The 15,296-nt window shown below is 40.7% G+C and overlaps 1 protein-coding gene across 4 annotated transcripts in view; it reads right to left on the bottom strand.

Annotated features, from left to right (window-relative positions):
- The window catches only part of dnajc14 (DnaJ (Hsp40) homolog, subfamily C, member 14), a 248,787-nt gene that overhangs the window by 118,126 nt on the left and 115,365 nt on the right, over positions 1 to 15,296 (bottom strand). The window lies entirely within an intron of this gene.

Here is a 15,296-nt window from a genome sequence, read left to right on the forward strand (position 1 = left end):
TCCTACTATCCATGAAAATTAAGGATACATTTAAAGCTGTTTGCCCTCTGTAGTACAGCTTTTCATTCTATTTGACTGTTTGGTAGAGAAGGAAAGGATAAAGGTCCATGCTTGCAATTCCCTACACAATGAGATTTCCACTGAAGCTTAGCTATAGAGTGAATCAACAAAGAGCAGGCTAGTACAGGATGCCAATAAAGGTGTTTGACGGGTATTTAACCTTCCTGACTGGAAGTAGAGCAATTAATGGTGCTAACTGAAAAAGTACAGCATTAAGATGAGGAAAGAAAGATAAGCTAGTCACCTCCTCAATCAACTCCAGTACAGGCATTTAAAAATAAATCAAAAAGACTTGCATTTCTTTAGCACCTTTCAGAACCTCAGGACATCCCAATGTGCTTTACAGACATTGAGGAACATAAGAAATAGAAGCAGGAGTAGCCCATACATTCCTTGAGCCTGCTTCATTTGGTACAATAATGCTAATCATCACCCATAACTCCACTTTTCCTCCCCATAACTCCACTTTCCCTCCCCTGAATCCATGCAGTAGCCATAACCCTCTGGGAGGGGAAAATCCAAAGGTTCACCACCCTTGAAATTCTCTATTATTATTATTATTATTATCATCACAGTGTAGTCACTATAGCAACATAAGAAATGCTACTGATTTGCACACAGCAAGCTACTACAAACAGTAATGAGATAAATGACCAGATCATTTTTAGTAATGTCAGTTCAGACATAAATATTAGCCAAACTGTCAATAACTATAGCTAAAGAAAAACATGATCTCTTTGATAGAATTTAGCTTAATGTCCAAATGTTGAATTTGCTTTGGAATATAAAGGGTCATTGGCAGTATAACCTGGACTGTTATACCTGCAACCCCTGCACTGAAGGATCTCTATTATATATCTGCTAGTCTACGTAAGGTGTAAGTCTCTGTATGTGTCTGGAAGATTAATTTTATAACATGTACACTATTTGCCCATAAAATAAATATTGTGCATTAAAGAATATTTTAGAATTTATTTCTGGTTGTCTCCTTGTGCCTGGGCATGGTCAGTTCCATTTAAAAAAAAACTCACTGTTACCTGAGATCAAGAGTTGGAATCAATTCATTTTCAAATATAAAATATTAAAACGTACTGAGACTAAAGTGTCCATGAGGCTGAAGGGATAAATGTCTTGTGTGTGGGACTAAGCCACACAGAACTCCCAGATACAAGTTAGCTGATCTCAAGCAGACTGGCATTTAGTGTGTTACAATTGGCCTCTGCATTTTTAGGCAGACGTAGGAACAATGGGACAGATTTGACAGCACTGGTAGTCAGCACAGTGCAGCACTGCTTCTAACAAGTTACCAAAACCTCTGCTGAAAGGTGAACATGGGTATTTGGGTGAAAACATGATCAGCTTCAGCTGTCATCTTCAAGAAACAACTTGTATTATGATTCTGACAGGAGGAGTGTACTGGTAATGAAGATCCACTACTCCATACCATGTAAATGTTTTATTTAATGACCAAAATGGGGATTTTATTTCTCTTTATTACTGTCGTCTAGAAAAACAAGACTGTTACTAGGTTGTTTCAAGAAACTCAAAAGCAACTTGTCTATTATATACAAATTTATTTTTTAAACAAGTGGCAAACTAAGCTACAGTGCAGACAAACTATAGCCACTTTATCTCACATATACACATTTATAAACAGACAAAGTAAGATTCCACAGCCCTGCAGAGATGTCATGGTTTTTTTTTTAAAGCACAAAACAAATACTCTTGGAGGTCAAGGTTTCAAATCCAGAGGATAGAATAGGTTGACTTCTCACAGTTCCTTCAATTTCCTGTTGACAAGATCTGATTGCTGACAGTCACAGGATGATAGAATATTTTCAGACCAGATCTCAGATTCAGATGGGAAGCAGGGGGCCTGCTAATTGAAACTTGGTCAGGTTTTTGAGGATGACATTAAAAGAATGCAGACAGCTAGGGATAGATTAGGTGAATGGCCCAAAGTCTGACAGAGTCATACAGCACGGAAACAGATCCTTCTGTCCACCCAGTCCATGCCAACCAGGTTCCCAAACTAAACTAGTCACACCTGCCTGCACTTGGCCCATATCCCTCCAAACCTTTCCTATTCATGAACTTTTCTAAATGTCTTTTAAACATTGTAATTGTAGCTGCATCCACCACTATTTCTGGCAGTTCATTTCACACATGAACCATTCTCTGTGTAAGAAAAAGTTGCCCCTTATGTCCTTTTTAAATCTTTCTCCTCTCAATTTTGAATTCCCCCACCCTAGGGAAAAGACCCTTGTCATTCACCTCATCTATGCCCCTCATGATTTTATAAACCTCAATAAGGTCACCCCTCAACTTCCTACGCTCCAGTGAAAAATGACCCAGCCAATTCAACTTCTCCCTATAACTCAAACCCTCTATTCCCAGTAACATCCTTGTAATTCTTTTCTGAACCCTCTCCAGTTTAATAATATCCTTCCAATAGCAGGGCGATCAGAACTACACAGAGTACTCCAAAAGTGGCCTCACCAATGTCCTGTACAACCTCAAGATGGAGTATTATGTAGGAAAATACAAAAGTGTTGACTTTGGCAGGAAGAATGAAAAAGCAGAGTATTACTTAAATGGAGAACAACTGCAGAATTCTGAGGGGCAGAGGAGTCTAGCTGTCCTAATGCATGAGTCACAAAAAGTTAATTTGCAGGGACAGCACATAATCAGGAAGGCTAATGGAATGCTAGCTTTTACTATGAGAGGAATTGAAAATAAAATTGAGGATTTTATGCTTCAGTTACACAAGACATTGGTGAAACTACATCCTGAATAGTGTGCGTAGTTCTGGTCTCTTTATTTAAGGAAGGATGGAAATGTGTTAGAGGTGATTCAATGGAAGTTTACTAGATTGATCCCTGGAATAAGTAGGTTGCCTTATAAGGAAAGGTTTCACAGTCCGGGCTTGATTCTACTGGAAGGGTGATGGGTGACTTGATTGAAGTGTATAAGATCCTGCCTGGTCTGGATAAAGTGGTTGTGGAAACAATGTTTCCTCTTGTGGGTGAATCCAGGACAAAGAGGACACCTTTCAGGACAGAGATGAGAATTCATTTCCCCCCTCAGAGAGCTGTGAGACTTTGGAATTCTCGGTCTCAGAACGCAGTGGAAGTGGGTCATTGAATATGTTTAATGTGGAGGTGGACAGATTCTTGTCTAACAGAGGAATCAAAAAGTTATGGGGTAGATGGGAATATGGAATTCAATACAAACAGATCAGCCATTATCTTACTGAATGGCAGAGCAGGCTCAAGAGGTTAAATGGCCTACTCCTGTTCTTAATTCATAATTCACGTGTTTTTGTTTGACAAGCGGTTTGACCATCATTAACCTAGAGAGAAAATGGCAAACAGGTTGGCGGAAGTGGGGCTGTACCTTGTTCAGAGACACTTTTTCTGCCAGTAACCCATCTCAGTTGACGTTAATAAACAGAGTGACTGTCCTGTCTAAAAAGTGAGCTTTTGTAACACATTCTGAGATATAATACAGTTCAGATGTTGTAATATTAATTTTACTACAGTTGGATTGCTGATACACTCTAGTCAACCTCTGCCAATATTAATAAATCTAAGACTAATGCTTGTTCCTTCCAATTTGCCATTCACTGTTAATAGAGCACTGCAGTCATGGCAACAAGACAACTAATGGTGTTAATACATACAGAAGGATCTGATAATACAATCATAACTGTTTTTTACGAACAAATAGGGTACAGAATTACTTCAATTGAAAAGGATCTTTCATGGTGCTGGTGAATCTGCTCCACTGGTAGTAGCACAGTAAGGTAGAAAGGAAAAAAGAGACAAATTAAAACCAACTAGAGAGGAAATTACAGGAATCATATGAATCCTTTTATGCCTGCAATAAGGGCACTGTGCCAATGAGTTTGATGTATTTATGGGTAAACTGCTTCAGTAAATATAAAATGAAGGAAATGAGATTTGGGTTTTTCCATTCATTGTCTGCGAATGGGGGTGTCCCATAGATCTGCACAATTCTAATTCATGAGATTTAGGTGGAGCACAGGGTTTGATCTTTGTTATACAGAGTTCCTGATCTTGGTCAGAGGGCAAAGGGCATTGCCAGGCTCCCTGCCCATACACCAGGCAGCATTTTGTACAGTAGCTCATACCTAGCTCTTAAGCAGTATTAGTGGGACAGCATGTCAATAGCAGATGCACATCCTCGAAATATCTGTGAAGGAAGGAAAATGAAGATGACAAGAGGGACTTGAAACCACACAAGAAATAACATTTTTTTAAAAGAAGTCCATCGCAGCTGTTAGAAAGGGAAGTTTTGTCAATTCAAGTCAACTTTTAATGTGCTGAACTATGACTCACATTCCAGAGATGACTCAGATGATAGGCATTAGCACTGCTGTCACAGAGGAGAAGGACCAGGAATGGGGGCAGACAGAGAGAGAGAGCGAGAGAGAGACAGAGAGAGAGCGAGAAGCAAACATCTGTGAAATATCAGATGGAAGACAACTGTTTGGAAATTGCCTGTAACCCCAAAACAGAGATGTGTGGAGGTTGTCAATAATGCTCAGCGTTGTGGTATCCTACTCAGTATGATGAAAGTGGAATGCTTGGGAAAAGCAATTTATATGTGAATCACCCCTTATTGGCATTAGCCAATGTACACAGTTTTCATTCTATTAAAGTATTAGTATATGCAAATTTTAGCTGCACTGTACATGTTACAGTAGTGCCTTATCAGATACATTTTAAAAACATTTTTTTAAAAATTGTATCATTACATGCACAGTTTACCTATACCTGTTCTGATAACACTGCTCCAATTTCCTTTCTATGCTCTTTACTTACCCATCATTTCAACTGAAAAGAGAACAGGCAGACTTTTCCAGACTGAAAATCTTGGTCCAATCAGGGTTAATATACAGGGAGTTTTACTCTATCTCTAACCCCATGCTCTCCATGTCCTGGGAGTGTTTGATGGGGGACAGTGTGGAGGAAGCTTTATTCTGTATCTAAATCCATGCTGTCCCTGTCCTGGGAGTGTTTGATGGGGGGACAGTGTAGTGGAAGATTTACTATGTATCTACCCCTGTGCTGTCCCTGTCTTGGGAGTGTTTGATAGGGGACAATGTAGAAGGAGCGTTACTCTGTATCTACCCCATGTTGTCCCTGTCCTGAGCAGTGTAGAAGCAGTTCGGAGGATCACTCAACCCGAAACATAAACTCTGATTTCTCTCCACAGATGCTGCCAGACCTGCTGAGCTTTTCCAGCAATTTTTGTTTTTGTTGTAGAGGAAGCTTTACTCTGCATCTAACCCATTGCTGTCCTTGTCCTGGGTGTGTTTGATGGTGGGGGATTGGGCACAGTGTAGAGGTAGCTTTACTCTGTATCTAACCCCGTGCTGTCTCTGGGAGTGTTTGATGGGGGGACGGTGTAGAGGTAGCTTTACACTGTATCTAACCCATGCCGATCCTGGGAATGTTTAATTGGGGACCAGGTGCTTAAAGTGGGAGTGATCCAATTTGAAGCATTAGCTTAAAGTTAGAGTTAGTCTTGGAAAAAGAGGGCGGGTAACAAATCTAGGGCCAATACAAAAGAAATGTTAATGAGAAACAAAAATGATTTTAAAAACTCAGAGGTGGTACGAAGAAAGATGAACAGCACAGAAAGTGAGTTGGTAAAGGATTTTCTAAATATATAAAAAGTACATGAATGGGTAAAAATTGATCAGATCAGTTAGAGATTTAATTTTCTTATGGAGGATAAAGAATGACAAAGCACTAAATGAAGACTTTGCTCTGTTTTCCCCAGAGGATTGTGGTTACAGGAGTGAAATAGAAGCAATTAGATGGGATATGGCTATGGTAACATTGGGAGAGGTGATGAAGTGGAGCTGTGAGCAACATTTTATCAGTCTCATCATGATCTTTTCTTTCTCAGTGTGGCAACACTGAATCATTTAGTAAAACACAGTTTATGCAGAAGGATCTGGGTGTTCTGGTGCATAAAACACAACAAAAGGTTACCATACAAGCGCAGCAAGCAATTAAGGTAGTTGGAATTTTGACTTTCATTGCTGGGGGGGTTGAGGTTTATAAAAAGGAAAGCTTTATTACCACTGTTCAGGGTATTGGTGAGGTCGCACCTGGAGTACGGTGTACAGTTTTGGTCCCTGTATTTAAAAGAAAGGATATATTGGCATTGGAGGCTGTTCAAAAGAGATTCAGTTGGACAATTCTTGGAACGAAAGGGTTGACTTATCAAGAACAGCTAAACAGATTAGGCTTTTATTAAGCATATAAGATTCTGAGGGGTAAAAGCAAAATATTGCAGATGCTGGAAAATCTGAAATAAAAACAAAGTGCTGAAGAAACTCAGTAGGTCAGGTAGCATCTAGACAGAATCAGGGTTAACATTTCAAGTCCAGTATGACTCTTCTTCAGAACTGATTCTAAGGGGGGTTGACAGGATCGATGTTTCCACCAGTGGGGGAAATCTTGAACTAGGGGATATAGTTCCAGAATAAAGGAACACTCATTTAAAACCACAATGCAAAGGAATTTCTTCTCCCAGAGAGTAGTGAATGTCTGGAATACTCTACCCAGGGAATCGTGGGAATTAGATCATTGAAAATGTTTAAAAAGGAAGGAGATCGATTTTGACCCTTCAAGTTGAGGGCTATAAGGAGCTGGTTCAAAACAGGAGTTGAGACCTGGGGCAGATCAGCCATGATGTTTTTGAACGGGGTGATGGTTTAAGGGGCTGAATGGTCTACTCCTGTTTTTATTTCTCAGATTCTTATATGTACAAATGCTCAGGGAATTCGGGGGATAGGAAGAATCGCAGTTCTGAGGTGATGTCAGATCTGTACCAATCATTCTTTTGCACACATTTAAGTATTGTCCAAATGAGTGTCAAGTCCATAAAAAGGGCACATCAGAGATTCCTGGTATAAGGAACTTTAGTTATTAGGAAAGATCACAGAAATCAAGGCTTTTTATAGAATAGGGTAATAGGCGACCTAAATGAGATGGTCAAATTTATGAGGGCTTTTGCTACAACAACTTTTCACTGGTGATATGGTAACGAGAAATATCAATTTAAAATCACCACCAAAAGAGGTGATTAGTAGCATGTGGGAGATTTTTATTTATAACAAGACATCAATGTCCTACTAGAATCATAAGTGGGAACACATTCCAATAAAACTTTAAAAATAAAGGAAGTAGGTAAATACTTAAAGGAGCAAATTTAAAAGGGTGCAGGAAATAACTGAGATAACAAGGTGTAGGGCTGGATGAACACAGCAAGCCAAGCAGCATCAGAGGAGCAGGAAGGCTGACGTTTCGGGCCTAGACCCTTCTTCAGAAAATGAAAAGCATCTGCAGTTCCTACTATCCCAGGAAATAATTGAAAAGCTTTTTAAAAAGTTGACATGGCAATGTGCCAAATAGCTTCCTGTGCTGCATAATTCTACAACCGTTTCTCCTCTGTGTACCCTCAATATGTTGAAGATACACTGCTGCAAGAACAGTGTGGGCCAATGTGGGGCATCTGCCTGATACTCTAGCACACGCTCAACCATTAACCCATCCACTTGTTCCCCTTTATTTACAGCACAAGTTACTTCTTCAAAGAATGAATTAGTTAAGCATGATTTCTTTGACAAAATCATGTTGGCTCTGCCTGATTGCCTTGAATTTATCCAAGCGCCCTGTTATAACATCCCTAATAATAATTTCTAATATGTTCCCTATGACAATGGGGAACTGATGGCCCTGTCGTTTCCTGCTTTCTGTCTCCATCTTTTTTCGAATAAAGGGGTTAGATTACCTATTTTCCAATCTAAAGGAACCTTCCCTGAATCTAATGAGTTTTAGAAAATTAAAATCAACTCATCAACTATCTCACTAGCTACTTTTTTTTTATGACTTTAGGATGAAATCTATCATGACGCTGGGACTTCTTGGGAACTTGCAGTTCCAACAACATACTCAGCACTACTTTCCTGGTAATTGTAATATTCTTGAGTTCCTCGCTCCCTTCATTTCAATTCTTGATTTGCAACTATTTCCAGAATGTTACTCGTATTCTCTCTAGTGCAGACTGACGCAAAATATCTGTTCAATTTGTCTGCCATCTCTTTATTCATTGCTAATTCCCCAGACTCATTTTCTGTAGGACCAACCCTACTTTGTTAACTCTTTTCTAAAAATCTGAAGAAACATTTCCTATCTGTTTTTATATTTTTAGCTAACTTTCCCTCATTCTCCAATTCTTCCCTCCTTATTAATCTTTTAGTAATTCTTTGCTGTTTTTTACATTCTGTCCAATCTTTTTCTTTGAGTTTGATACTATCTTTGACATTTTTAGTTAACCACGGATGGCAAGTCCGTCCCTTAAATTTTTGTTATTTGTTGTAATGTATATATTCTGCACTTTCTGGAATATCCCCTGAAATGTTTGCAGGTCACTGTTTTACTCACATGGATTGTGTTACAATGATAAAGTCAGTGAACACTGACTTACTTCTCATTAAAATAACAAAACAAGAATGGATGATAGGTAATCAGCATGCTCGGACATATTGTGTTATGAATCCATCAAAGGTTGGACTTGCGCTTGATCCTCCTGGCCCAGATATATTGACTCTGCCCAACTAGCTTGAACATATCTGAGTTCTCAGCTAGAATTTCTTTAATAATAGCTTCTAACATCTTCCCTTTGATAGTACAGTATGACTAATATGATATTTTTCATATTTTGGTATCACCCAGATATACTACCATCTTCTCTGCTGTTTCTGTATAGTCACCATCTAAGCAACAATTAAAATAAAAAGACAGTCACTTAGCTTAATATGATGTGGGTGGTAATTAGTACATTTGAAGACATATAAAATGCTTATTTCCAACCACGTGTACTCAAATACACATTTCAATCTCTTACACAAAAGTTTTTAAAACAAAGAGAAGCCTTCATACAAGGTGTGAGTTCAGTCATCTTGTTACTAAATTGCATTCACATCTGTATCAGTCACCCACATGCCAAGAGCTGCTATGGTATTTTTTGAGGAGGGGGATGGAGATGCAGGAAATGAACAAGTAACACAGACACAGTAAAGTGAAACAAACATCAATTTAGCATGGAGGTAGCAAGAACTGCAGATGCTGGAGTCAGAGACAACACAGAGTGGAGCTGGAGGGACAGAGTAGGCCAGTTAGGATCAGAGGAGCAGGAAAGTTTTGGGTCGGGACCCTCCTTCAGAAAATGAAGAAGGGTCCCAACCCGAAATGTGAATCAATATGGCATGGCACCGGAGAGGAAGTGAGGAGGACCATGTCAACTTAGCTACCAGCAATCTCCAATGGGCTACTTTGTAAGTGCGGCAGCCTGAATCTTACATGTGACAGGGATCTGAAGTGATTACAAATTTCCATTACTCACAACTAGAATAGAAAATGCCTTGGGCTCAATTCCAAAACAAAATGTATTTGGTCCAATTAAGATTAATATTGCATTGCTGCTTCCTGTTATGCAACTTGGCAAGATACAACTAGCCAAGCAAACTGATTCTGCTGACTAATGTCAATTTTTTGGTGGCAATGGCCCTGACCCCCACCAGCTCTAAGGAGTCCTTTAATTGTCAGTATTGTACGAGTATTGGAGTAACTTTTGAATACTGTGCTTGCAGCTGCTCAGAAGTATCCTTTTGCTAATACCTCCTTCAAAATGTGTTTCAGGTAATGTTAGGAATCTTTCAACAAGCAGTAGTAGTGTCAGACAATATTCATTTGCCTTTTTTTTTGAACACTTGTTGAATTAAAACAAAATAGAAGTGTTTTGTTACTGTTTAGATTGCAAACCTCTGACAAATTCCAGCACATCAGAGAGTCAGAGGTCTACCGTACAAAGAAAGGCTGTTTGGCCTATCAGGTCTGCACCAGTTTGGGTGAAAGCCTTGAGTAAGGACAGATCAAGTAAGGCTGTGGTGGCCCTCAATGTTAAGACATGAAGTCTGTTCACTTGCTCAAGTTACTGGAATATCATAGCAAGTAACAAATCTCCAGAACAGAAGAAAACCAGTGGGTGAAACTGGAGGGAAAAAGGAAATACTGATTCATACCTGGATGGATAGACAGTGTCATCATTCTTTGGGTCATTACATGAAATCGTGCCCATCCCTGCTAAAGTGTACAGACTCCATGGTAAGGCTTTCATTAGCATGTGACAGAAAAAGACACATCAAATGCATTCTCCTGCTCCCAGCTCGTCCTATATCCTTCACGGCCTAATGTGTAGAAGGGATTGATCTTTAGAAAACATGCTTCAAACAAAACCTCTCGCCTCAAAGCTCCAGATAGTTTCCCCAGCCTGGATCCCATCCTTATGGAGATTGACAAACATGGCACTTATTCTAGGCCAGGAACATCCTGCAAATAGCAAGGACTTCAAGCTATTTTGAGTGGTGTGGTTGAGGGAGGAATGTTGACTGGGAAACTAGCAGAAATCCCTTGCTCATCTTTTAAATGATTTACATCCCTGAGAGGGCAGACAGGGATTGGTTTCATCTGAAAGAAGACATCATAGACAGTTTGCACTGTAACTGTCAACCTACATCATGGCTTAAGACTATGCTTATTTGGGAAATGCACATAAGTAAGCTCCCACATTCCTCTCCTGGTATATGCAAAATCAGCTGGATTGAGGTATAGAAGTAGCAGGGAGTCTATAATGGGCCAAGTATCCTGAACTGATGGGCAGTAGGATTCAGAAAGCTTCACTGGGAAAGTGTTGCAGATTTAACAGCAGCCTCATCACTCTCACACAAAACAATTCCATCATAAAAAGGTGGTTCACGTTAAAATTTGGGAATAACCTTTATAAGGTACACTGTTTGCATCTAATGGTAGTAAATAACACTATAATCATTCTTTTCTTATAGATACTTTCTAATTTTCTACCTTATTATACACTTCTGAGCAGGTGGGACTTGAACCCAGGCCTCCAAGCTCAGAGGTAGGGATACTATCACTGCATCATAACAGCCCCAAAAAACTCATATTCCTTCAAGCCAGAATTGAACCAGCTACCTAAGGATATCAGATTTGTGACATACTACAGACCTCCGCTGTACCAGATGAGCTATCAAAGGACATCCAATATTTTACATTCAGGTTTTCACTAATTCAACTGCAAATAGTTTCGAAGTAAATTTGCAATTAGGAACTTCAAGTCATACGATATCAAAGCATGACATGATGAGTAACAACATCAACATTAACACCAGCTTAGAAGTCTCAAACATCCCCAAAACAGAACCAATCAACCCTAATGACACAGTTGGTAAACATATGCCTATTATAACACAGACTAGAGAGATCAGGAAGGTAAGAAATTCCATTTCAACAAGGGGCAGGGAAGAAATCAGCCAGGTTAGCTTCAACTCCATCACTATCCACAACTCCTACTAGAAACTGTGTAGATACCAACATCTGGGCTCACAGTTAATTTACAAAGCCTAGACTGACTTTCAGTGTCAGTACAGAGAGAGGAGCAGGCAGCTTGAGCAGTGCACTGTCAGATAGGCAGTACTGCATCAACTGTGTACTGGTGAAGGTCACATTTTTCAGATATGTTGCATCAAAGATCCATCTGCCTAGAATAATACAAATACCCTTATGTAGTTATCTTGAAGAAAAACGGGACTTCTCCTCAGTATCCTGGGCAAATATTTATCCCTCAACTAACTAAAATAAATTAGATGAATATTGTCATGCTGCTGTGCAAAAATTGGTTGCCATTTATTTCCATTATAATTGACCATATTTCAAGTGCAATTATTGTTAAAAAAAAAACGTTACAACTGGAGGTTGTGAATGGTGCTCTATAAATAGAAGATATTTCTTCTTTCTTTCTAATGGGAACTTGAATGATGCGATCTTTAAAAATTTGCCCGTGGGATATGTGCGCAACTGGCTGGGCCAGCATTTATTGCCTGTCCCTAATTCCCTAGAGGTGGTGCCTTAACCATTGCAGTTCATGTGGTGCAGGGACACCCACACAGTGTAGCTAAGAAGAGAATAACAGAATTTTGACCCAGCGACACAGAAGATATATTCACTAAGGATCCTCAGACAGCACCTTCCAAACCCACAACCACTTCCATCCAGAAGGACAAGGGCCGCAGACACACGGGAACACCAGCCCCCTGCAAGTTCCCCTCCGAGCTCCTCACCATCCTGACTTGGAAATATATCGCCGCCCCTTCAGTGTCATGGTGTCAGAATCCTGGAATTCCCTCCCCACGGACATTGTGGGTCAACCTACAGCACATGGACTACAGCAGTTCAAGAAGGCAGCTCACCACTGCCATCTTCTTGAGGGGCAACTGGGGACAGGGCAAGAAATGCTGGGCCAGTCTGTGAAGCCCATATTCCATGAGTGAATAAAAAAATTCCAAGTCAGGATGGTGTGATGCTTGGAGGGGAACTTGCAGGTGATGGTGTTTTCATACATCTGTTGTCCTTGCCCTTCTAAGTGGTAGAAGTCACAGGCTTGAAAGGTGCTGTCAGAGGAACCTGGGTGAGTTGCTGCAGAGCATCTTGTAGATATGACACATTGCTGCCATTGTGTGAATGAAGAAAGAGAATGCTGAAGTGGCAGATGGAGAGCCAATCAAGTTGCCGGTTTTATCTTGGATGATGCGGAACTTTTGAGTGCTGTTGAAGCTGTCCCATCCAGGCAAGAGAGAATATGGAATCACAGTCTTGACTTGTGCTTTGTAGATAATGGACAGGCTTCAGTGAGACAGGAAGCCAGTTATTTGCCATAGTATTCCTTGCCTCTCACTGGACGTGTAGCCACAGTATTGATAACGATTGGTCTATTGTGTTTCTGATCAATGATAATCCCCAGGATGTTGATAGTGGGCGATTCAACAATGATAATACCATTAAATGTCAAGGGTCAGTGGTTGGAATCTTGCTTGTTGGAAATGGTCATTGCCTGGCACTTACAATGACAAGCAACATTTGAGCCACTTATCAACCCAAGCCTGGATGTTGTCCATGCCTTGCTTATATATAGACACAGACCGCTTCAGGCCCACCTGCTCTAGACGTGTATTAAATCTCTGAGCAGGTTGACTCAGAAAACATCCACGCTGAAGGATTGCTGCAGGGAATGCCCTGGGATTGTGATGACTGACCGACAATCATAACCACCTTCCTTTTTATTAGGAATTACTCCAACCAGCAGAGAGCTTTCCCCATTGTTTCTAATTTTTCCAGGGAACTTGATGCCGCAGTCAAATGCCTTGACGTCAAGTGCAGTGACCTGCACCTGATGGGTTGGGTTTGATTGGTCCTGCAGTTTGCAGACAGGACATACCTAGGCACTGTGCCACATGGTCAGGGAGCATTGTGATTGGTGGTAAATCTGCAGGTTTCCTTGCCCATACTGGACCCAATACCATGAAAATTCATGGGATCCAGAGTCAATGTTGAGAGCTTCCAGGGTAATACCCTCTCAGACATGGTGTTAGCTCTGGTGGGTCCATCCAGCTGGTTGGACAGGACACATCCAGGGAGGCTGATGGTTGTGTCTGGACATTGTAAGATACGATTCCACGAGTATGACTACATCAGGCTGCTATTTGATTAGTCAGAGACAGATTTTGGCACTAACCCTTTATATAGGAGTTCACCGAGTCATACAGCAGGGAAACAGACCCTTCAGGCCAACTCGGCCATGCTGACCACATTTCCTAAACTGAACTAGTCCCATAGTTCCGAGGAAGGTCGCTTGATCTGAAATGTCAAATCTGATTTCTCTCCATGGATGGTGCCAGACCTGCTGAGCTTTTCCAGCAATTTGTTTTTGTTTCTGATTTACAGCATCCGCAGCTCTTTTGGTTTTTATTTAGTCCCATTTGCCTGCATTTGGCTCACATCCATCTAAATCTTTCCTGTTCGTGTGCCTGTCCAGAAGTTTTTTTTTTTTAAAAAACGTAATTGTACCAGCTTCTACCACTTCCTTTGGCAGCTCGTTTCATACACGCACCACCTTCTGCATGAAAAAGTTGCACTTTGGGTCCTTTTTAAATCTTTCCCTCTCACCTAAAACCTATGCCCTCTAGTTTTTGACTCCCATATCCTGGGGGGAAAAACCCTCGGCTATTCATGCCCCTCATGATTTGATAAACCTCTATATATTAAAAAAAAACAACCTAGCAGTACTACAAATGTGGCCTTACCAATGCCTTGTACAGCTGTTACATGACATCCCAACTCCTGTACTCAACGCTCTGACCGATGAAGCCAAGTGTGCCAAATGCATTCTTCACCACTTTGTTTACCTGGTGACACCACTTTCAAGGAACTATGTACCCTGCACTTCAGATGTCTCTGTTCAATAACACTCTAGGGCCCTCCCATTAACCATGTAAATCCTGCCCTGGTTTATCTTACCAAAATGCAACACCTCACATTTATTTGAATTAAACACCATCCTGCTCAATTCCTCAGCCCACTGGCCCAGTTGATCAAGTTCCCTTTACAACCCTTAGATAACCTTCTTCACTGTCCACTATACTAATTTTGGTGTCATCTGCAAACTTACTAACCACGCCTCCTATATTCTCGTCCAAATTCTATTATATAAATGTCAAACAATAATGGACCCAGCATTAATCCTTGTGGCATACTGCAGGTCACAGGTCTCCTCTGAACAATAACCCTCTACCCTCTGTCTGTTATCAAGAAACACTTTGTATCCGATTGGCTAGCTCTCCCACGTAATCTAATCTTACTAACCAGTCTACCACACAGTACCTTGTTAAAAGCCTTGCTAAAATCCATGTAGACAACATCTACTGCTCTGCCTTCATCCATTTTCTTGGTCACCTCTTCAAAAAAACTAATTGACAGACATGATTTCCCATGCATAAATCCATGCAGACTGTCACTAATCTGTCCTTGCCGTTCAAAATGCATGCAGGTCCTGTCTCTGAATCCCCTCTAACAACTTACCCAGCACTGACATTAGGCTCACTGGTCCGTAGATCCCCAGCTTTCCTTGCAGCCTCTCTTAAATGATGGCACAACATTAGCCACCCTCCAGTTTTCTGGCACTTCACCCATGGCTGTCGATGATAAAAATATTTCTGCTAGAGGCTCTGCAATTTCTTCCCTAGCTTCCCACAACGTCCTGGGATACACTTGATCAGGTCCCAG

The sequence above is a fragment of the Rhincodon typus genome, chromosome 41, assembly GCF_021869965.1.
Source record: "Rhincodon typus isolate 14 chromosome 41, sRhiTyp1.1, whole genome shotgun sequence".
NCBI classification, from domain to species: domain Eukaryota; kingdom Metazoa; phylum Chordata; class Chondrichthyes; order Orectolobiformes; family Rhincodontidae; genus Rhincodon; species Rhincodon typus.